The 25,697-nt window shown below is 37.2% G+C and overlaps 1 protein-coding gene and 1 non-coding gene across 5 annotated transcripts in view; both read right to left on the reverse strand.

Annotated features, from left to right (window-relative positions):
• The window catches only part of LOC133519291 (beta-alanyl-dopamine/carcinine hydrolase), a 96,012-nt gene that overhangs the window by 29,896 nt on the left and 40,419 nt on the right, over window positions 1-25,697 (reverse strand). The window lies entirely within an intron of this gene.
• Window positions 4,255-4,327, reverse strand: Trnan-auu (transfer RNA asparagine (anticodon AUU)). The gene has a single exon. It is a non-coding gene; the product is annotated as a tRNA-Asn (tRNA).

Consider the following 25,697-nt stretch of genomic DNA (forward strand, 5'->3'; position numbering starts at 1 on the left):
TATATTTCCTTATACGGTGCACAAATGGGCTATAAAAAACAAGTTATAGATAAAATCAACTAAAGTTTGCAAGTTGCATCGTTTATATATCAGATAATCATCATTATCATCAAATTTAACATTTGGCATTGACCAAAAGCTTTTAGGTACGATAGATTCATATGAACACAACACTCATTATGATAATTTATGGGCATTTCCGAGTTTTCCCAATGTCAATTAATTATTAATTCTTCACTACATCTGATCTCAACTCCCAGGGTCATAAATAATAGTAGTTTATGTGACTGCTTCATAATGAAAGGCATTAAAATACGAGTGTGGGTTTATGAAACGAATGAAATGAGTTTCATAAAAGGATCATACGAGTATATTAATGCCTAATTATGTACAGTTACATACACTGCTTCATCTACATCAATATCATAAGCTTCAACAAAAAAAAGGAACGACAAGAGTCGGTACCGACTGCCATATCGTTCGATATCAAGTAAGATGCCAGTCAAAATTGTTTGCAACTGACACTTTCATTTCGAATAAAACGTCATCTCGACTGATATTAGAATAGAGGCCAATCTTTTATTTTATTTCTCACAAAAGTTTGAATGTAATTAAGGTTATAAATAGGATAAAGTTAAAATTACGATGCACCTACAGATACAGGTTTTTTAATATAGGCGTATAGTTTATCGTTTCTGAATGTATTGATATAGATGCAGATAAAGGTATATAAATACGATACAAGAGCGACAAAATTAGCTCAATGAACTTGAGAATAAGATTAGAGTTCACATATTTTTATCTCTTTGTCCGGATGAATACACTTTAAATCCATATTAAAACCGGCTAAAAGAACCTATATTTTTCACATCACCTATTCGGAAAAGGGCTTTTTCTTCCCTGCTAGGAAGCGAGGACTCGATGGCATCTGTAGAAATTTGGAAGGATCGAAGTGGCACTTTTCTGTTCTAGGGCACGATTTTTTAAATCTTATGCATAGGTACTATTTTTTTTAGCTTAAATCATATTTTGAAGCATAATAATTTCCTCATAGGTGATGTGAAAAGCAGTATGTGCTACATGGTAGCAAATTTTTCCACCTTTGGCGTGAATGCTTTAATCCCTTAGGATTCCATTTTGGAATACCTCGCTTCGTTCAGGACTCAATGTCGCCGTAATTATGTTATTTTGTTCCCTTGTGACACAATTTATTATATCCCATAAAAACACTTAATGTTGCCAAGACTAAAACACGTTTGCAGCTTTTACACTTAAATTGTTATTGGATTTTATCAGGTTACCTAGACTTTTAATTCTACTTTCTAAGTCCTAACTTTGCAAGCTTTAATAATATCAAAGAGGAATTGAAATAGAGGTGTATTGTCAAAAAAACTTGAAGCTTAAGCTGGAGCTATATAAATTAATTATAATTGCGGGCATATATATAACTCATGTACTTAATTGTATGTGCAAATATTAATTACAATCCAACGCGTAGCTTTAAAATGAGAATGAATCTCCGTTTGTCTGGGAAGGTGAAATTCGGCCAAGCTTGCTGCGGACTTTTAAGATGCGATTTATTTGCGATGCCCTGTATATTATGGACCTTGACATCGCTGTTATAACCACGATGCAAAACATGCGATCTCTAAACCAGCGGAGAATTTCTACAGATGCAATCGAGTCCTCGCCTATGTACGAAATGCATGGACGAGAAAATAAATCGCATGGTTAGAGTGCATCCTGAACTTTTTACTGTTTAAGGACATTTGTCAATTTAATACAAGATACCCTAATCGTCTCGTCATACCCGCAAAAAAGACAGTATTGTGTGGAAAGAGCGCTTACTGTATGGCAATAAAATGTATAACTGTCTCCAAGACGAACTGAAATCATTACCATTTAGTCTTTTTAAGCGTAAAGTTAAAAGTTGCTTGATAAGAGTGTTTTTATTAAATTGATGAATTTTTTGACTATTTCAGATATGACTAGACACTGGCAATTGTAATTAGATAAAGTACCTATGACATTTGTTTTTTTGTTGTAATTATAAGAAGTGACATGTATAATATTAGATTTATTAGTATAGTTAATAGATGTACGCGTGTTTGTGTTTTTGCATGCCAGTTACTGGTAAATATGAATGTGCTTCTTAGTTACTAAGTCTGCTGTTGCTTTTTAAATTTATTCGTCTTACAAGACTCATTTATTACAAAACTCAAATAGTTATTTGTGCAACAAGAGAGGAAAGTTGATTTTTCTTGAGAGGGACTCAAAAACACGAGATGTAAAATAACTTTGCTCTCGTGTGACACATACAACTTTTCACCTCAGTAAACTTATTAAAGGTTAAAAAAATTCAACATTAAGTTATCCACATTTATTTACATTCATGAATGAAAGGCATCATCATTATGACGACAGCTTCTAGAAATATTCTTGTATTCATGGCTTTCACTAAATTAAAAAGCTACTTTGTCTCACTCCCTGGAGTGACGAAAGTCACACTTTCCTCACTCCCTGAAGTGACGAAAGTAGGCTTGTTCGAGCTGCTGAGGTGAAAATAAACTTACTCACAAATATGTCCCATAGCTCTTGATCGATATCGTAATTCGTCGATACAGGGGCTACGGAACACATTTTTGCGCAACTAGTGTGTGTGTGTACTCATATTTTGACACTTGACTGTACTTACCTACGACATAATATTTTACAGAATATCAGTATAACTATACAAACACATATGACATGAAATTATATTAAACGCAGTGCAGTCGTTAAGACACTAACTCAGAACCCCTAGTCTAAATTTATTCGACAGCGTAGCGTGACGTACGCGTTTGCGTTAAATCTCATTTTGTATGGGATTTAGAAACATCGCGCCAAGCGGGATGTATTGGAAACTCAAAATCCTATACAAAATCTACAGACCAATACCTTTTCTGTGACAAAATTAGACGCAAACGCATACGTCACGCCACGCTATCGAATAAATTTACACTAGGGGTACTAATTTCCTCATACGTAAGTTTAATTATCTCATTCTAGGTTCCCAAACGGTTCGCTAGTGAATTTATAGGGTTCGTGTACACACACTGGTCACACGTAACGGTACGGTACACACACGGTAACACGTAATGAACCTGGACAAGGAGGTTCGCAGTACTCTTTGATTTGAGACACACTGCCATGTATACCCCACTTCATTTACCATGGCCGGATTCCGCTTAAAACTGTACAAAGAGAAACATAATGTTGATCTATTGTTTAACAATTGTTTTACGAGCTCTGCTTTTCAAAGTCAGTGTGTGGTCACTGTGGTCAAATAATAACACAAATGATCAAAACTGGACAGTTACATGTAACACAGGACACCGCAAAAAAAGTTTGCGGGGTATCTTATAATGTAACTAACTAACTAACTACTCGTATTATTTACGCCTAATGACCGTCTCAAGTGGAATCCCGCCATGATCAATGAAATGGGGTATACTAAAGCTTTGTCATGCGTTGATCGAGAACAACGAACGAAGCCACAAGTTATTGGGGCGACATTTGATACCGAAAGCGGACATACATACGTAATGTATAAATGAGCGCTATCTCGCCAACAAACTGCGACCGCAGTTTGGCGAGGAATAAAGTGGTGTCACAATGTTATGTACCTTTATGATAAATAAACTAACAAAAAAAAATGCCACTCTGTCAATTTGTTATCCTTAGTGCTAAGATTCACTAATGATCAGAGGGCCTACCGCGAACCACGTTCGACGTGCTGCCTCCCTGTAATACTTACGTACGAATTTATAAGTGCGACAGAGAGGCAACACGTCGAACGTGGTTCGCGGTAGGCCCTAAGGTCTGCTTCTATTTACCCTTCGTTCAATGTAAACTGATAATTAGCGTACGGACAATCTGAACAGAGAGGGAAACGGAGTTGTTGTTATCTACAAACTTTTTGTAATTTAGTAAATACATTCAAAATTTTATAGACATTACTTACAAATCAAATATTGAAATGTTATTATGTTACATATATTAGTGTATTTCTTTTACAATACTCACAAGTAATCTACCTATATGTCTGCGGTCGATCGTAAAATGTTTTGACGATAGTCACATTCGATATTTGTTCCTGAGTCATGAGTGTTCTCTATGTGTACTTATAAGTTTATCTATATACGTATGTATATCGCCGCCCCGTATCTATAGTACAAGTTTTGCTTAGAATAATTTTATAAGTGGAAAAATTACTGTCTTGGGTGAGACTTGAACTCACGGCCTCTGGATTAATACTCCAGCGCTCTGCCATCTGAGCCACCAAGACCTCATCCCTAGGCAGCAAATTTTTCCACCATATGGGTCTAGGGGACCCTAGCGACATCTACCATAAGAACGTTACACTTCTTAGACGGCTACCGGAGTTCCAAGTCGTATTGGAAATTCACCAGTAACGATGTGCTACCCATACTAAATTAATTAATTCTATGTGTAAATCTGTGTAAGATTGTCCTTAAAATTATTTATTTAGGTATTACGTAGGGTAGAATAGGTTCGTTAGGTGGCTTCAGATGCCCGAAGGGCAAACTGTCCAGAAATAGGAGCTCCACGTAGCGGGGCTCCGTCGACTCAGGGCTATAATTGCAAATATTGAAGTTCGTTAATTGCGGGCATTTTTCTCTGTCATTCAAATTACGTCTTAGTGAGAGTAGAAGAGAAAGATCCCCGCAATTTGCGAATTTCAGTTTCGGCGGCCCCCAGGGGACGAGATAATGTTTCACGATATGCATAGGAATTTTATAATATGTCCGATTTTGCCAACGACATATATACTTCTTCCATTGAGCACTAAGAATGGTGCTAGCACAGTGGTGTCACTCACAAATTCGAGGCAATCGTGCAGTCTAACGCAACTGGGGGCCTACCATCAACCAATTGTGGCGTTAGACTGGACGATTGACTCGAATTCGTGTGCATGACACCGCTGCACTGGCACCAATTTTATTGCCCGTAAGGCCCGTCCTTAGTATTTATGTCAATGCCTACCTTCTAACCATAACCAATATTCATCAATCTTCACTACCTACTGGCCCAAAATTCATAAATTACTCCACAAAATGTCGTTAAGTAGCCTGTCTAAAAATGATGGCGGTTCCAGAACATTGAATCCTATATAATACAAACGAACAATCTACCTACAATAATTCGTCGCATTATTAATGGCATAAACAATCAAACAATAACGAATTTGCATTTGCCAATAGGATTACGGAACACAAAGTTCTAATGAATTATGTCTATAAAGCCGGCAATTTAATATGATTGGACTCTATAAAGTGCGTGGTCACTATACTTAGTGATGCTCTTTCATGCCCAGGAAATATTGCCAACGGCGATATTTCCCGCAATCATAGGACAATGTGAACTGTGTGTATTTTTTATATAACCGCAAATATAAACTAGACGTAGGTTAGTGCTATAAAACGATTTTGAAAGTTTTTTTTAAGAGCATAATTAATTTTTGAAATTTTTTCGTACGGCATTTCGTTCATCACAGGCCTTGTGACAGTTGTGACCGCGCGTCATTAAATGCGACGTTTTGAGTCATAACAAAGTAGTGACCCATTGCTTGCTGAATTATTTTATATGGTAACATAAAAGTAGTTTGTTTTTTTATAAAATCTATGAAAGTGTGTTCATTAAAACTTAATCTAACTATCCTTTGGGTATGTCGTATCAAAAATACTCGTTGTGTAATCCAAGGGTACCCCCCCAAACAGTTCGCCGCGGCACCCTGCTGCTTGTAGACAATAATGTACTCCTCACCATGTTACCAATCTAATTTGTAGCGTTAACCCCTTACTTCATGTCGTAAACAAAAGTATTATATCTGTTTAAAAATAAACTTTAATAGCTATCAATAGAATTGAATATTATAATTGCCATATAGGGCTGCGCATGCGGTAAGAGGTTAAATAGATAAAAATATAAGTAACATATAGACTACATGCTTGCATATTATAGGAGCTTCGTCTGCCAACAAACCACTCTGTGGTTTGGCAGAAGTATATTGTAAATATTTATAAGGCATGAAATGTGAATAAACGTTTATTTAAAAAAAAAAAAAAAAATTCTAAAAGCCTAGGTAGGTTAGGGCACCGATGTTAAATTATAAATTTGCAAGTGCGCCGCATACTAAAAAGGATTCGGAACCCCTGATATAATCTGTGCCAATGTGTAGTGTTGTGAGTCAAGTGCTGTGTATACGAGTTTCGTTACATTGCGGTATTTGATTGATCGGGTAGGTACATTTTTGCACCTTACCTTGTGAATAGATGTAACTATATTCTGGTTTAGCCGATTAGTCTGTAGAAAAAAAGCAGCAGATTTAAAAAATGTAGGCGCGAAGGATTGATCTATTATAGAAAATTTTAATTTTACGCCTTTTTCTACTGACAATTTGGGTGTTTGAGTATAAATTCACAAACGAAGCTTCACCGCTATCACCAGTCATTGTTAATGCTAGTAAACATACTTCATTTATCAATGTCTCATATAGAAATATTGCAAGCAACACTCCCACAGGCAGTAATTTCCCGAAGAACACATCACTAAGTTTAACCGCGACAAATGTATTAGTCCGTACAATACCGATTTTAGTGGGAGGTCCGGTATAAGAAACATATAGTTATGTACCCTCAAATATATTACTTATTTATTAGTGATAAGAAATAAATATTATGTGGCAGACCGTCTCTTATGACGTATGATTATGGAAGGTAGAGGCAAAGAACAAAATCTCCTTAGGCAGAAATGTTGCAAAGTGTCCAGCTGTCAGCTATAAATAATAGTTCCAAATCTCTCCAGAGTAGCGCTAGATTAGCTAAGAACCTCGGCGTTATTGACGGAGTGAAGTGCGCTGTCTATGATTACATTTTTTTCTCAAGTATTCTAGGTATTGTAGCGCCACCTAATTAAGGGTTTTTGATGACATTTTTTAGTATAACTAACTTAACCCAACCTAACCTTCCATATAAGTAACCCCCTGTCTCCCATGAACCGTCATTTTATTCTGTAAATATAATCAGGAATACACTATTAAAATCATTTGAGTTCCTCGTGAGCACGTTGTGTACATTAAAGAGATGTAAATCGACAGCTGTTTTGCATACAGTATCGATTGTTGCCTACAAGGCGACGTGTAAGTATTACAGGTCCAGTTGCCATCAGATATATCGGAGCTGCCGAGGTGCTCAATATATCTGAACACGCACTCTAACGCCCGCCTTGACAATAGAGGCGTGTTTTGATATTTATGAGTACTTTATCCGCTCCGTTATATCTGATGGCGACTGTACAGGTATAATCCATAAGTGACCATAATCAGGTCATTGACTTTACTGTCACGCAAGAGACTGCTGTATCTAGGTTTATTTAACCGACTGAAGAAAATAATTTATGTGAACATTTGTTGTAGCTCAAGTGGATTAACGAAACTTTTATGAAAAACTGTACATATCATTACATATAATTTTAACAATCTACTTAGCAAAATTTGTTATTTCCACTAGCTTTTCCCGTGGTTCGAAAGACTAGAAAATATAGTAAAGTGAATTTCCCTTCGGCCGCGTACGCAACCAGAGCTTCGTAACCAGATGCGATCGAAAACTATTTCTGCCTTGTACGAAACCGGTGGCGATCAAAAACTAATTCCGTCTTACTAGTTATCAGTTACGATCGAACACTTTTCTTTGTTGTACGAAACTTTTCGACCGTTGATAAAGTCAGCTAAGATTATATTTATACACCTTGTTATACAGTATAAGTACTGTACACGTTATATATCTAGTCAAAAATCAGAACACAAAATTGTACCAGTTGATAATATTCAAATAGGTACTTTGTTGGCAAATACAATGTAACCTTGTTCCTTAAAAGACACTGGCTTAAGAGACATGGAGCACTGACATTCAGGATAAGAAATTATCATGAGTATCATGACAAAATATTTAAAAAAAAAACCTATAGCTAGATGGCCCAGACATTGGTTTAGTATAAGAACGAGAAGTGTTCGATCGTAACTAGTTACGAGTAAGACGAAATTAGTTTTTGATCGCAACCGGTTTCGTACAAGGCAGAAATAGTTTTCAATCGCATCTGGTTACGAAGCTCTGGTTGCGTACGCGGCCGAAGGGGTGAATTTCGATAGAAATTGAAAGTAATGTAAACAATACTGACAGATTTGACATATAAACTAACGGTTTACGATGTTTGTGTTGATATCAAAGAGAATTTTGATTTTAGAGTGATATAATAAGGATCAAAGTCAAATGGCGTTGAATGGCGGAGTCTAAAAGTTTTAATCATGTGTCGCAAAATGGTAGTAAATTTGTGGCTACAAATTGTCCTTGACAATACACCCCTAAGTATTCCAAATTCTCTTTGTTGATATAAAATGTATGAATAAAAGTATATAAGTACACTGTTGATAAAATCATGGTTGTCCACAAAAAGTACGAGATTACGAAGAAATGAAGGTAAATTGGTTTGTTTTCGTTATTTGCAATTTATATTGAACCTCAGTTTATAAATATATATGTTAGGTACTGACAGAAAGAAAAAAATAACTACATTACAGTCCAAGTTATACATACATATATTAAGAGTTATGGGGCTCTGCGCGGAAGTTATATCGTAGGCAAATTTGACAAAAATGACTACAAACTCATGTTTACATGTAACTGACCCCACCTACAAACAAGTTTTCACCTCAGCAGCTCGACAAGCCTAGTTTCGTCACTCCAGGGAGTGAGACAAAGTAGCTTTTTAATGTAGTGAAGGCCAGAATACCGGAATATTTCTAGAAGGTTTTGTTATAATGATGATGCCTTTCATTCATGAATGTGATTATTATTATAAATGTGATTAACTTGATGTTGAATTTTTTTAACTTTTAATATGTTCTCACTATTGAGGTGAAAAGTTGTGTGTCTCACGAGAGCAAAGTTATTTTACATCTCGTGATGAACGTCTCATCATCAACACTCGCAAGAAACACCAACTTTCCTCTCACAAATAACTATTTCATGCAGGCGGGATCAGTTATCTCTGCAGCTTACCGTACACAGAGATTAAGGAATTATCAGGGCTATTATAACTAAATTTTTTTTAATATTACCAGTACATTATAACTACTAAGCAGAACATTAATTCTGATATCAACTTGTTGCGGTATAGATCTTATTTTAATATTACCTTTAAGATTGCTCACGCGCTGATTGGAGTGATCGGTGTATGCGAAACGAAATGGATGTCGCGCGTGAGATGCGCGATAGTCATCAAAACCACGGCACGGTTGTATCAAAACCAATTTAAACGAATCAGTCTCCAGATTATTTGTCTTGACCGAAACAGAAGTTAAAACTATGGTCTCTATCTTTTTACAAGCTATTACCTATTTTAATGCAATTAATGTCAATGTTTGTACGGGTCAAATCTTGCATGTTAAATTTGACCCAGTTTTCGGTTTCCGATGAACGAATGAGGTGAGAAGCAAATTCGAATGTACACTGACATTAATGATATTTGAATCAAATTATTTAGCTATCGGACGTCTCGCCCGCGCCAATACATGTACGGGCAAGTACGAGCGAAATGCACGATATTTGAATGATATCAGTTAGATGTCAGTGTGATATCAGTGTTACATGGCATGGATATAAAAAACAATCATGCCGACAAAGTGGTAAAATAAAAACTAGAAGAAGTATTTACTTTTTTTAGTACACGTAAAGTGGGAGGATTTTTGTTTCGTATCAACCCCATGGTGAGGGTTGTTATTTAATAGGTCATTCGAAACGAATAGGGGTCTTCAATAACAATTTTATTATTAAGTAAATATCTTCGGAAATGGATGGGTTCAAACATATAAAAATCATCGTGAAAGTAAAGCTTAAACTTTGCATGTAAAGGTTAATCCGTTTTTCAGTTAGGTACTTAGATAGTATGAAGTCTTCCATTCTTAATAAAAAACCTCCAAAGCGCTGCAAAGGGAGTCCCTTATGCTTGTAATGCACTTGATACTTGCTAATCCTATTGTGACGGACGGGTTACTACGGGACCCTTCACTGAGCAGGGCTCGACATGCTCTTGGCCACTTATACATTAGGCGCAGTTATCGTTCTTGTCGGAGGTTTGTTTGTTTGAAATTATACGTATATTTATAGTTCGTGTCATCCACGAAGACGCGCCGATGTGTCAAATCTAACCTTTAATAATATCGCATTACGACTCAAGGCACGCGTCTTCATGAATGGCACTATCTACATATAGTAGTTAGTCTACAAGTCTAGACAGTAATATATCTATATGTGAATGTCGCGCCCTTGCCAGACAGAGAATGAAGGACTTTGGAGCAGGCTATCTGGATCCAAAGGAATTCAAGACACTGTTCTTGAGCTCCATCGACACATGGAGATGGTTGAAGAAGCTCTGGCGCACAAAGGATCCTGATGGGTCCAATAATTTATTATAACTCCAGAGGCATTTTAATAATTGGAGCGCTTACCTTTTGACAAATTGTACAAGTTGTCTTTAGTCGCATCTGGACAAGCTAGAGATGTGCACGTGCCAATGAGCGCGCTCACCGAAAGAGAAAGAGACAAGCTCATGTTTAACAACGAGTATGTCAAAAATGAAAAAAAAAAACATCAAAAAGTAACAGATTTTTCGTAGATATACATATATAAATATGGAAGTATTTTTTGTGCTGCTTATGTATAAGTATAACCTATCTATAATTATAATATCGTTGGATGGGTCGAAGTGTATCTTCAAGGGCTCCGAAAAAATAAGGTAAGATAGACAACAACTTGAGCATTGTATAATATAGAGCTTTTTGTGGAAGAAAGGCAAATTAAGTGTTAAATGAGAACAATCGTGACTGTAACTACGGTGCCTAGTGCCCTAGAATCTAGAGCCTAGATAAATTTAAATTTCCGACCTTGTACAGTGTATACCACGTTACCTATAAACGTATTCCCGATGGTTAACTAGCACTAGTGAGACAAATACAGAGTTTCACTTAAATATAAGTTTACAGTTATACATTTTTGGCAAAAAAACATTTTTGGTACAAACTTTTATCGCAGACTGTACTTTTCTTTCAACAGGCAACTAATACTCATCGATACAATTCAAACAACTCCATCAGAATTAGTTTTCTTTGTTTTCCAGAGTTCCTGTAGCCACCTCGTCTCCAACATCAGATTAGCTTCATGAGATCATAATATTGCATTATCATCCGATTTACATATGTATGCAACATTTCAGTTCAATCGGTAATCGGAAAGTGGGTCAAATTTAGCTTCCAAAATTTGACCACATACTAACTAATAGGGCAAGTTAAATAAGAGCTTCTAAAAATGCTTATTTTACTTGATTGCAGCGGAATTAAAGATGGTTGCCATTGTATCATCTTTCATCAGTTTCACCTCGTATCCATCCTGTTATTTAGGCTAGGTAAAATTGTAGTTTATATTGAATTTTTACATGTTTTATTCTTTTGAACGCCAAGAACACCTAAAGGCGTCGTTTCTAGTTGTGCCCACAGCGCCAAGGACAACTATAGGTGTCATGGCGGACGCTGTCAAAGTAACCTTCACACTTTCGAGTAAGGTTTACATTAGCTCGCTTGCGCCCGGGAGCTTGGCGTTTGAGTGATGTTTGTGTTTATGACATAAAGCGTTCAATTAGTCAAGGCCAAATACCACTGCAAAGTTCACAAGGAAATTTGACAATATTTGCAGGGGCAGAATCCAATCAAATCCTAAAAATGTAAAAGTTGACTCGATTTTTTTAGGAGGTAAACGAGCAGACGAATTGCCTGATGGTAAGCGATTGCCGTTGCCTATAGACACCCGAAACACCAGAGGGGTAAGTGTAAATATGGAGGTGCGCTCTCTTGAAAAAAAAAAACACGATAACATGTCTAAGTTTCATGTATTTTCAGTCATATATCGTTACCGTAGGTATACGCGGCTGATACGATTGTGAACCAAGCTTCTAACCTTGGTGGTTTTCGACCGTCAGGTTGGCAACTAAATTAGTTTGACAACTGCCAAGGTTGCAGTGGTTGGTATCTTGGTTGCCATCATGTAGAAGGCTCTTTATTCTGTGTGCCGAAAGAGCTTGCATTATTACTGTTATTAGCTTCTTCCATTGGTACATATACATATATACATAGTGAGAACATTTACATCAATAAAAAGACTTAGGATTGCGTAGGATTCCGATAAAATACAAAAAAAGATCATGACGTAGGTACGCACATTATTGTAAAAGTAGCGAACCTATATCTCATGGCGAAATAGAATCTTGATTTACCCATTAAACTATTACTACGTATAGAACCGGCACAAAGAACCAGTATTTTACATCATGGGTTGCGGTAATTTGACAACAAACCATATAAGCGGAGCGTGAATCTCGCGACCTAAATTCGTAAGCGCCAAGAATTTGAGGGCGTTTACTACGTCATGGTCGCGTGGTCGTTTGGTTTGGTATGGCTCCTCTATAGTAATAACTTATAAGGTTTACCAGGATAAAATTTTTGACCCATTGTTGTAGTGAACTGAATCAGAGCCCTGTACTACAAATATAGTGTTGTCACGAGCCCGGATCTGCGGCTGCGTAAGCGCGCACGATACCGCCACAGCGGTGATCGATGATCTACGCCTGTTGTCGTTGATTTATCTTGTTTATAGATCGCGCGTAAACAGGTATAAATCAATATTTCGGAAACAATGGTTTTTTGCATTAAAAAAATTGTCGGTGACTAGTTGGTACTCGTACATTCCGAGTAAGTACGTCTAATTCTTTGTAACGTCCTGGATCATTCTACAGCAATATCATTCCCCTGGTTATACATATTCGCAAATTCTCAGGAGATTCTGCTCAGTGGTTATGGTTTTAGATGGGGCTTGACTACACCAATGGTGGGCAAACTTTCTATATGGGGGGCCAATAAATGAAAAAAATCGAGGAGGGCCGGAACTGCAGAACAAATGCATTTTAATTTAAAACCGTTATGTCGCGAGCCGTATAATAATTATTCCGGATGAAACCCTTGCGTGGGCCGGAGCTGGCCCGCGGCCCGTCCTTTGCCCGTCACTGGATTACATAGCGTAATAGGTATGGCCATAAATGAATCCACGTCAAATTTTTTGCAGATTATCGATTCGTCGACAGGCGAACATAGTTTAGCACAGTGATTTATTCGCAGATGTACTCGTACCCTTTGGTCGACTTTCGGTGCACATACCGTTCAATTCGCTTCTGTGTCATTTTTCTAGCGTGTGTCCCGCCTTATTGCCACGAGTCATGGGAGCCTGGGGTCCACTTGGCAACTAATCCCTAGAATTGGCGTAGGCACTAGTAGTTCAGTTCGCTTCTGTGTAAATAAATAGAACATATATTGGTAGAATTTATATGGCAGAGTAATATTTTCGTTTAAGCAACTGTTAATAGTTGACTTGACGTTATACATTTTATACATTTTTACAAGCTTAGCAAGCGAAAATCGGCGTCAATTACTTCTATTATTTAATAGGGTACCTGTAGGATCATACATCCGATATCGGATAGACAACGTGAAAATGCGTAGCGTATTATTACGTAATCAATGCCTAGCCAGGGCGATCCAATTTGACAGACTTGACATATGTATAATCTCGGTGCCCGCGGCGTCACATCTGGCGTCCGGCACAGCCAAGGTTGCCGTATATTGTAATTAATTAGGTAAAGGGTCTGTCACATGACGTGTATAAGTATTCAAATGTTCAACGTGAATATAAAAAGCGTAATTGGTTTTTTTATCTTAATAAGTAGGCAACTAAACAATGTCAGTAAAGTCGGCTCGGTAAATGAAACGCTAGTAAGTTTTTACAATAGCAAAAACTCAATACACCTAAAAAAGGGCTCAGGAGTGCTTCGTCCACAATCCTACTTCGTCACCTTCTTAACTAGTCATTATTGTCATATGGTCCACTGTTCTGATTCGTTAACATTCCTATGTTGCCATTTTCCTATCTTGCCCAAATTCCTATGTGGTCCACATTGCTGATATTGGTGGAGGTCAACATGACAGGCCAACAAAAAGTAATACAAAACTAAATGATAAGTGCAGAAGCTGTTCTTACTTGTAGAAGGCAATCAGGATAATGGGTGGTACAATAATGTTGACGAGTTGCCAGTGTGGTCAAAATAGGAATGTAGACGATCTGGGACTGTGGTCATAATAATAATGTGGACGAGTTAGGAAGGTGACTTAAGAATTGTATGCTGACGACATGGTATTGTGGACGATTTAAAAAGGTGACGAATTAGGATTGTGGGCGAAACGGTCCTGAGCCCTATAAAGTTCACTATCGGGGACGTACGTTTTACAGTACTATCTGGCAGGAAACAAGAGAGAATTCAATGTTTATAATATTTAGGGCAGGATTTCCGCCTAGGCCCATAAGGCCCGGGCTAGGGGCCCAGGCAACCTGACAATCGTTATGAGATTGAAAAGCCCCCCTAAATTCTAAGTGCCATACCAAGTGCCTAGGGGTCTCCAAATCCGGGCCTGATATTGTTCAAGAGATAAGAAACTGCGACGTTATCCTCGGCGAACAAGAAAACTAAATAGAAAATAAATGTATCTAATAAGTTTTTCTCAAGTGGACACCGAAGGAACTTCTCCTTGAAGCACAATCCAATAAACACTATTTCTTAGTTATATTTCTCTGGAATCCTAAAAGATAATGATCACCCGTTGTCTGGTGTGTTTAGGTTCAGACACTCAAAATATTACCTACTAATTAAAATTAAATTAAATTTAATTGTGTACAGTAGGTACCTTACCCTAGGTCAAAAATTTGGAAATAAGTTTGTTTTCTATAATATCCCATGTTTCAATTATTATTTTTGGTAACCAAAAATTTACATTGATTAATCTCAAAACATTAAAAATGCAATATCTTAACATATTGTAAAAAGATGTAAATTAGAAATGGGGCAAAAGGTTACCTCTTTTTAAGTGTCTTAAAATTCTTACAAACTGTTGAATTGGAAATTATCGTAACCAGAATTTGAGTAATTTAGTTTTAAAATGGTATTATTTTATTATTTTTAATATTTTATGTTCTAATTATCACATCATGTCATATTTTCTTAAAATCACAGTTTTACTGTTACCTATATAAACTTATTTCCATATGCCTACTTGAATAATAAACTATCTTTATCTTTATCCATACTTTTGGCCTGGGGTGTACACAAACGTACGGCATGTCCGAACCGTTGCAAAAAATAGCGAAAAAAGGAATGTTTGATACATTTTGGCTGATACTGGGTGCCTAGCCAACGTGCCAATCGTTTACGCTCCGTACCGAAGAAACACAACTGTCTTTGTCGGAGCGTAAACGGTTGAAGCGTTAGCAGTTTTTATAACTAAGTACTTACAATTACTATATATACAGAGGTATATCTAGTAATAGCTATAACCAGCTATATACATAATGGATATATACATAGGTAATACTATAGCTAGGCACTTGAGGCATTGTAGGCAAGGATGCTGGCGGAATTGCCTCGTTGTATCGCAATGCTGTTACGTTGTGCGAGGAAGCCGCCAGCTCTTCGGCCACCAGTTACGTCAACCAGACACTTCTCGATTTCTGCAAAAAACTTATGCGCGCTGGGACCCCATGGCCCTAGACTTTCAACTATGTACTTAATACTATCTGGCAGCCGTTTTAAATTTCTAAAACATGGACAAGCACCGTTATACCGCATCTTTATTTTAGATAATCGAATATCAATATCAAGCTGCTCCCGCCGCCGGTGCGATGCGTGGCCATTTTTTTAATATTATATTTTTTTAATATTAGATATTATATTTAACATTTCCGAATAACGCCCAGTTATCACTGAGACGGAAAATTAGCCGTCTAGAATTATTGCAGTCCCTATGCTTGGATAAGTTCCCCCGGAATCGGCGGAGCGGATATCTTAACAATAAATATTGCAATAATCCCTGACATGGAAAGGACTGTAAAATAAAAATATTTTGTATTAACAGGATAAAATTATGGGAAGCATTCAACAGTGCAAAATAATATTATTAATAAATGTAGGTGGGTGTATCTTTAATGTCGCTTTTTATGGGGACCGATCTTGTAGAATGCGAGTCGTCATATGCCGGAAATAATATTGGATACCGTTTTATTATGCTGTCCTAGTACATTTTAGATTCTCCCCTTGTCTGTGTCTGATAAGGTCCTGGCCGAATTATCAGTCATATTTTTATGTGAATGATTTTTATCCGCTCTACAGTACAACCAAGGTTTGAACCCTCGACCTTTGACCACCATACACATATGAAAGGTTAAGTACTCGTATCTCTTAATAGACGAATAGTGTAAGCCGCTACAGCTTCTGTAGGCGTCATATAACATGTGTATGCGCAGCATGTGTTTGATCCTTACGCGTTACATTTAATTTAACAGCGTGTATTTTTGATTCGACCGCATAACCAAAAGGTAATTAGTTTAGGCTTTAATTAACACACTTTCATAGGTTTTATAAAAACAGACGATTTCCATGTAAAATAATACAGTACCCCTAGTGTAAATAAATTCGATTTCGAAACGTGACGTACGCGTTTGCGTTTAGTCTCATTTTGTATGTGATTTAGAAAGAGCGCGCCAAGCGGGACGTTTTGGAAACTCAAAATCCTATACAAAATGAGACTTAACGCAAACGCGTTCGTCACGTTATGATGTCGATTAAATTTACACTAGGGGTACAGAAAGCAATGTCTCACTACTTTGTTTTAACTCAAAACGTCGCATTGAATGACGCGACGTCACAACTGTCACTAGTGACTATGATGTACGAAATACATTCTAGCTCGAAAAAAATCAAGAACTAATTATGCTCTGGGAGTTAAGACTGAATTAGAAAAAATTTACAGTATCGTTTTATAGCACTAAAACTTATGTCTAGTTTAAGTTTGCGCTTATATCAAAAATACATACTGTATTGTTATAAAGGATTCAACGTGTTATTGGCTTCGTTCTAGCGGACGCCTCCCAAACGTCGGTCGTCATTGTCCTGCGTATGGGCAAGCCTGACTCGATTAATTTCTTGTCTGTATTATGATAAGTACCCTGTTTGGATTTTTATCCATACTTAAAAAAAACCAGAACGATTTTTTTCTTTATAAGTAAGTATACAGCACAAGCGAGGTTTGAATTTGAACCATTGAGCAACACCGGGAAGAGAGTCGACATTTGCGCTATTTCCTCTCTGTTGAAGCACATACCCAACTGGGCATAGCACGGTGCATGTTGCGACTTGTCCGTACACAAAAAGAACGAGGTGTGCAAGATTTGTCTTTGACGTGTGTCATTTTCTATGTATTACCATTCGTCGTCATTACCAAGCATCGGAGTTTTTTTATGTCGACTCCACAGCTCGCTTTTAGTCTTACCGTGCGATAAATCTGCGATGCCTGGTCATTACTGACTAGATTTTGTATGTAGTGAGTGAGAAGTCCTACTGTGTGCAAGTTTCCCCCCGCAAAAAATGGCAGAACGATTTGTACAGTAAGTAAGATATCGCTAGGGCTGCTCCCTTCGGACGTGTCGGAAGCGAGTGTTCTTCGAAGGTTTGAACACACGATTATGGATTGATTTGATTTTCACATTTAACACTCGCTAAAATATTTGTTGCATGACTGTTAAGAGTTTTCCCTCAACGGGCAAAACGTGTTACCATGAGTTGAGTAACGCAGATGGCTCGCTACATAAATAGAGCCTAGTTATTTAAAGCCCGACCATTGTCAAGAGGGCGCTTTTATTCTCATGTCAGTATAAGGTGACAGTTCAGTTTAGTATGAAAAATTTAGTTCCAATGAAATTCCGTAATATGGCGCGTGATCATATATTATTGGTCAGGCTTTATTTCGTGGTTTAGGTTCCTAATACGATTGTATTGGTGTTTGCGTCACTTCAGTATGCTTATATATAAAGTAAAGAGAATCAACAGGGTATTTCCCAATAACAAACCACGAAGTGATTGGCAGCGTTACACACTGATTACTGGATTTACGGCTATATAAGTAAAGTGACGACCGGTTTGGCCTAGGGTAGTGACCCTGCCTACGAAGCTGATGGTCCCGGGTTCAAATCCTGGTAAGGGCATTTATTCGTGTGATGAGCATGGATATTTGTTCCTGAGTCATGGGTGTTTTCTATGTATTTAAGTATTTATACATATTTATATATTATATATATCGTTGTCTGAGTACCCTCAATACAAGCCTTATTGAGCTTACTGTGGGACTTAGTCAATTTGTGTAATAATGTCCTATAAGTAAATATAAATACACAAATTAAGCAGTGTAGTATCCGTCTTGTTAAAAAGTCCCACCAGCGTAGTCTCTTCTAAGAAAGTGACCTATAACCTTGGCGTTTTTAGAGTTACATCCGGTTTCTTTAGTTATTATTGTATTTCTATTGTAAATTTAACATATCGTATAAGTTCCGAGAACCTAACTACATAGTATGAGCTAAAAAACCAACAGCCAGCCAAGTCACATCTATCACTTCAACATCTCGAATAGGACCTGTCGCTAAGTTATGGTAATATCCAAGACAAAGCTACTTGCGTGTCTGCGTTAAAACAACTATTATCATAAAAACATTCCAGATGCATTGTCATCTAGAAGGAATTATGAAAGCAGATCTAGATCGTGAGCGATTACCATTGAAATCAAGACGTTTTAGGAAATACAAATTGATAATTGATCGATTACATTGTAAGGCTAGGGCGTTAGGCACGCTACTTTGTTTACAAGACCTGGGGGCCTATCAGTGGCGGCGCGTCACAAATATTCGTAGGGAACCCGGAGCTAATTTTGGTTTCCTTTTCTCCATGAACCGATCGTGAAAGTACTCAACGGGCTGAAGTTTAGAAAAGCCGGTGGGAATCGAGTTCTTTGAACGATCCGCCACTGGGGCCTATATCTATTGATATAAAACGCCGATCGAAACTTATATAAAATAATAATTCAGCCTATATACGTCCCACTGATGGCCACAGGCCTCCTCTCATGTGCAAGAGGGCTCGGGCTATAGTCCCCACGCTAGCCCAATGCGGATTGGGAACTTCACATACACCTTTGAATTTCTTCGCAGATGTGTGCAGGTTTCCTCACGATGTTTTCCTTCACCGAAAAGCTAGTGGTAAATATTAAATGACATTTCGTACATAAGTTCCGAAAAACTCATTGGTATGAGCCAGGATTTGAACCCACGACCTCCGGATTGAAAGTCGGACGTCATATCCACTCGGCCACCACCGCAACACCGGGAAGGGAGTCGACATTCGCACTATTTCCCCTCTGCCAAAGCACATGCCCAACTGGGCATAGCCGGGTGCGTGACTCGTCAAAAAGAAATCAATGTGTGCAAGATTTGTCTTTGACGAGTGTTAATTTGTGTCGTCATCATAGATTGGATTTTGTAATTTGACAAGTGCGACTGTAGTGCTTGGGTTCCCTTCCAACGTGTCGGAAGCCGATGTTGCTCGAAGATGGAAATAGTCACGTAGCATCTATAGTGTCGTAGCACCTATCATTACGATATATTTCTTCTCGTTTGTCGTTTGTCGGTGTATGGTTGTCACCCTCCTTAAGGCTACCTAATACTTTTTTCTCCTATATAGTAGGTAATAATCGTGATTCTGAGTTGGACTAACGTAAAATTTTAGGAATTAAATCATATTGTATAGAATCGCGAATAGGAAGAAATAAGATTGTGAACAATTAATGACTGTGAAAAATAACGCATGTCATAAAATTCGGTTGCGTGGAGTTCATATTGTGTAGCATCGCGAATAGGAAGAAACAAGATTGTGAATAAATAATGACTGTGAAGAATAACGCATGTGATAAAATGCAGCTGTGTGGAATTAATACTGTGCAGACTCGCGAATAGAAAGAAACAATAATAGCATAAACGTCGAATAATCCATTATAAGAACATATAATGAAGCTACCTATTGAACTAACAATAAAAAACGCACTACCATGTACCAGCATATCTAAGAAATGTGTCTTCCTCATAATACGAGTATGATAGAGCATGCATTTCAAATAATAATTACAATGTGGTTACAATATCATGCAAAAAATGATCACGACTCGCAACAATAGGTATATTAGGTATAATGTGACCACAAACTATGACGGTTATAACTTGTTTGAATGAAACACAGGTACCTCTGGTAAATATTTAAACAATATTTTATGTACTAACAAACTAACACTTGAATTACCATCGGTTAATCATATCTTTCGCGATTTCTGTGTTAGTCCCATAGTAAAAGTTGCTCAGTATGACTTATACAGTCTGTATTTTTGATATAACCTCAAACTTAAGTTTTAGTGCTATAAAACAATTCGGATTTTTAGGGTTCCGTAGCCAAATGGCAAAAAACGGAACCCTTATAGATTCGTCATGTCCGTCTGTCTGTCCGATTATTTTTCAGTTTAGTCTTCACTACCAGAGCATAATTCATTTTTTCGAGCGGCAATATATTTCTTAATCATAATCACTTATGACAGTTGTGACGTCGCGTCTTTAATGAGACGTTTTGAGTTAAAACAAAGTAGGGATACGTTGCTTGCTGAATTATTTTGTATGAAAAAATAAAAGTCGTCCATTTTTTATAAAACCTATGAAAGCGTGTTAATTACAGCCGAAACTAACTGCCCTTTGATTATGTGGTCGTATCAAAAATATGCGCTGTATATGCAGCCTGTAAATTATTGCAGGTGACTAAATAAACATCCTATATTATTTGAATTGTACATTAACATTGTGAACGAAGGCATGGCATTGTTGCCAATATCTGTCGGTGGCATCGTAGCTCGCGAATGTACCGATTTAGATGCTGTTTTTTTTTACGTGAAAGAGAGTTTCATTGCGATGGTTCTTAGCTATGTTTAATCTAAAACTATACAACAGTTTGAAGAGTATCAGCTCTTTTCCAAAAACATGTTAGGCATGTTTGGCAAACGATTTATAATCTTATAAATAAATATATAACTATTATAGGACATTATTATACAAATTGACTAAAGTCCCACAGTAAGCTCAATAAGGCTTCTGTTGTGGGGACATAAACAACGATATATATAAATATTTTTAAATTCTTAAATACATAGAAAACACCCATGACTCACACGAATAAATGCCCTTACCAGGATTTGAACCTGGGACCCGGCCTCATAGGCAGGGTCACTACCCACCAGGCCAGACCAGTAGTCAAATCTTCTTATGATTTTGTTTTTAGGGTTCCGTACCTCGAAAGGAAAAAACGGAACCCTTATAGCATCACTTTGTTGTCCGTCCGTCCGTCCTTGGAGCTGTGAAAAAATCAAACTTCTAAGTCAACGCAATCAAAAGATACAGTCGTTTACGCCGCAAATTTTCGACCCTCGCAAGGGAATCAAAACCTACAGGGTACTTCCCGTGAACTCAGAATTTTGAAATTTGGTACGAAGCAATGTCTTATAGCAGATATAAAGGAAAAATTGCGAAAACCGTAAATTTTTTGTTACATCACATAATAATATATACCTACAGGTTTGTACAGAACCCTCGGTGCGCGACGCCGACTCACACTGCTCGGGAACTTGGACGAGTAAACCATTATATCTTCCAAGCTCGGGAATGTAGCAATAGGATGGTCTAAATCTTGATGGCGGCTGTACTTACATCTGAACCAACAGTCCCAACTATTAATTTATATATTTAATGTTTATTGCACAAAAGAAAAACTTGTCATACATAAGGCGGACTTAATGCTAAAAAGCATAATGCAACAAACTATAGTTGTACTAGGTTACTATATTTTTATTTTCCACCACTGAGATTGGTTGACACTCAACCAATCTCAGCGCACCAAGTTCATTAAGTCATTTATGGTAGGGCTTTTAACCCTTTTAAAAATAAGAAAGGTTGTTTACAGGTCAAGAAATTCATCGTGTTAGGCGCATTTTAGCGAAGATTTTACAGCATTAAAGACGCCTTAGGCTATGTATTTTTATCAAAAAAATAAATGTTGACTTATTACAACTATCTAATAAGATTAGATGTAAATACTAATCATTTAAGTGAAAACAATGTCACTTCAAGGTTGACTGTTTAGAAACTTTGAGTTCAAGTAGATAAGAATATAAAATTGTTGTCTCCCTTAAAACAATTCTAAATTAAGAATCACGAAAAGCACTTTGTAAAGATAAAGATATATTTATTTGCATAAATGTAGTGATGAACATAGGTGGACAGTACATACAGTCATAATACAGTCGCCATCAGATATATCGGAGCGGCCCAAGTTCTCCAAAATATCTGAGCAGGCGCTTAACCGCCTTGACAATAGAGGTGTGTTCAGATATTAGTGAGCTTGCCCGCTGCGATGTAGATGGTCTCGCCTGATGGGGACCTTTCAACAACGTAGGTAAGTGCGTACTATTAATATACACCATGATGGTGAAAGACAAGTGCACGTCCTCAGACGCCTGATCCGCGCGATCGCCTTTCCATAATACAAATTTTCCTTACTGGATATTGAAATTGCTGAAAATATTTTGACACAATTTGATGATTTGGTTTTTTTTTTTATGATAAGAATTAGTATTTAATTTTCTTACATGGTTTTCTTTCGCTATAACTATCATAATGTTAAAAATCGAAAAAAAACGAACAAAGAGAACGCCAAGAATGCCTAAAGTCGTCCTTACTTACAACGCACACAGCGCCAAGGACAACTATAGGTGTTATGGCGGACGCTGTCAAAGTAACCTTCACACTTTCGAGTAAGGTTAACATTAACCTTACGCCCGGGATCTTGGCGTTTTAGTGATGTTTATTGTGTATATGACATAAAGCGTTCAAAGGGTTAATATACAATGAATTCTAATAATATTTTGTCTATTAATTTCATTTAAACTTGTTATTCGTTATTAGCATTATTGTATTACTAGATATTTAGGATTATCATTCTCTCCTCCACGGGACAGGCAAAGCCTAGTGTGGGGGTCAGTAAATACTGTATCCAAGTGAATATTTTTTGAAATAAACAATTTTTACTTTTACTTTTACTTAATTGTGTAAAACTACATCCCGAGAGGAAAACAGGGACTACGTTTATATGGAGAAGCAGTCTTCCACTTGACTTCCACTTTCTCTTATTCGTAAGGATATTCCGATCGCATCCAAAACGAAATGAAGTTTGGGAGAAAATATTCCTCTTTTGTACCTGTATAAATAATTGAGACTCTTGAAGGAATCAATGTTTTTTCGCGACATTAACGGACCTGTTTCTACTGTCTGCTGCGTAAATAAATAAAATGGGTATTGAGCAGGTACTTTTTCTTTCCTTTTTACCTGACTACAGCAAGGCCAAAAAAGGATTATGATCTAACAGTACAATGGTGCTACTTTACCGCATTAGTGCGGTTAGCATTTTACCTGCCTATGTCGAAAATTTAAACATGTGAGCCAGGATTCTGATGGAAAAGTCCTTCTGTACATGAAGCATAAGAACCCTTCTCTGACGAAAAGCCACATATTTTTGCAATAAAATAGTTACAATCACACAATACGCTAACCACTTGACTGTAATATTGGAATACACATAGTTCTTTATTCACATTATTGTTATTTCATAACTTTGTTTTCAATGTAAGTAGAATGCTTAACGGCTTAGAAAAGATCAGCATGAACTTCGTCAGACCTCAACAAAAAGCGGCCAAACTGAAAATCAGCACTGGACGCCAGTCTACCATATGCTGAGCTCGGTACCCACGGCCAACATGTCTTGCTAAATCTGATTACCTATTGGATAAGACAATAAGTTAGTTACTTAATCTAGAATTTATGTATTGTTTGAAGTGATTTGAAGTTTGAAGATTTACGATTTCGGTTAACATTAAAATGTATGGTATCATTACAGGTGTTTTATTTCAACGAATCGCTCCATTGATTTGGTTTGTAAATCAATACAATTGATTGCTGACACACGGCCCGATTCGAACTTTAAGATAGATACGTCGTAATAGTATTTTATACAATCGTGATATAATAGAGAGCTTTTCAGTCGAGTACCGTGTTTTGGCAACGAAGCTTGCTGAGTTGCCAAAGTGAGGTACGAGATTGAAAAGCTTGATTATATCACTATTGTATACAATACTTTTTCTACCAGTCAATAAAAATAACACTTGAAACTAATAAAATCATACAGGTAAACAAGCCAAAAGTATACAGCTATTTAAGATACGCGAGCAGCCGCGATACCTTCATACTCGTACGCGCCCCGGCCGCCGCGCCGAGACCCAGCGGAGTGGTCAGCGACACCTCGTAAGTCATGAGGCCCTGGTATACTTGCTCCTTGCTAAATTCAATTTTTAGACAGTGTTTTCTGGATTTTGGTCACCGTAGCCTATGGAGATTAACAAGCAGTGGTAAGCGGTTTCGTAGTCTATGGATGTTGCTATATTAAGGGTGTCACATATGCGTTTATGACTTATGAAGCAATTGATTCTACTATACAACCTTAAATAAATAAATAATTTGAGCTATCGTTTTGTTTCGTCCTCTTGACCGCGGCGAGCTGTGATTGATCCATTTCATTATATTTGACTAAACCGTTTCGAAATGAATATAATACATAGTTGAGTTGGGAGCCCATACATGAAAAGTACCCAATATCAGTTTGGTATACGAAATCTTAATTCAAACATTTCAGTCGACGAGTAGAAAAAATCCTTAAGATACGATATCGATTGGATATGTCAGTGTCAAAAGTGACAGTTTTGTTTGAAGAAACGTTACTTTCGATCATATCTAATCTATTTTTTTTGTACCACATCGGCGGCAAACCTGCATACGGCCCGCCTAATGGTAAGCAGTCACCGTGGCCTATGGACGCCTACAACTCGTACCTTTAGCATATGTTTGACGTATCTTAAATTCCGAATCGGGTCGTAAATACTCGTATAAGTAAAATACCGTCAAACGTTAAGCCCGCACATCCATCAACATTTGCGTACCATAAATCAATACGCGGAAATATGACACAGGGTAATTTAGTGTGATTGGTCAGTAAATAAGTATAATGAGGTACCAGAGTCAGTAGCTATAGTATAAAGGGATTAAGTATTGAGAAGGCAGCGTATTTGTTTTGAGAAAATAAACCGGTCACGTGCGAGTTCATTCAACTCTTGCTTCAAAAGGATTCCGTGCAAACTTTCAATTATTCCATGCAACTATAAACATGAAATATTTTTGACTAGGGTGCTTATCCAAGATAATCTAGGCAATCTCTTTTTATCACTCTAGTGCGACGTAAGACCGAGACATTAGCGTTTCGATCGCTAAACGATTGGAATCTTGGTGAGGCACTAAGAAGTATATTTGTGTACAGCACCATCTAGCCGATAATATAGAATTGAATAAAAAAACGTTTATTGCAAAACCATCTACAAACAGCACCACATTTAAAAAAAAGAAAGAAAAAAATAATAATAATAATAATATACAGTGATGATGCTGCAATAGAGGCTACAAATGGACACCACT

This window comes from Cydia pomonella, chromosome 1, assembly GCF_033807575.1.
Source record: "Cydia pomonella isolate Wapato2018A chromosome 1, ilCydPomo1, whole genome shotgun sequence".
NCBI classification, from domain to species: Eukaryota; Metazoa; Arthropoda; class Insecta; order Lepidoptera; family Tortricidae; genus Cydia; species Cydia pomonella.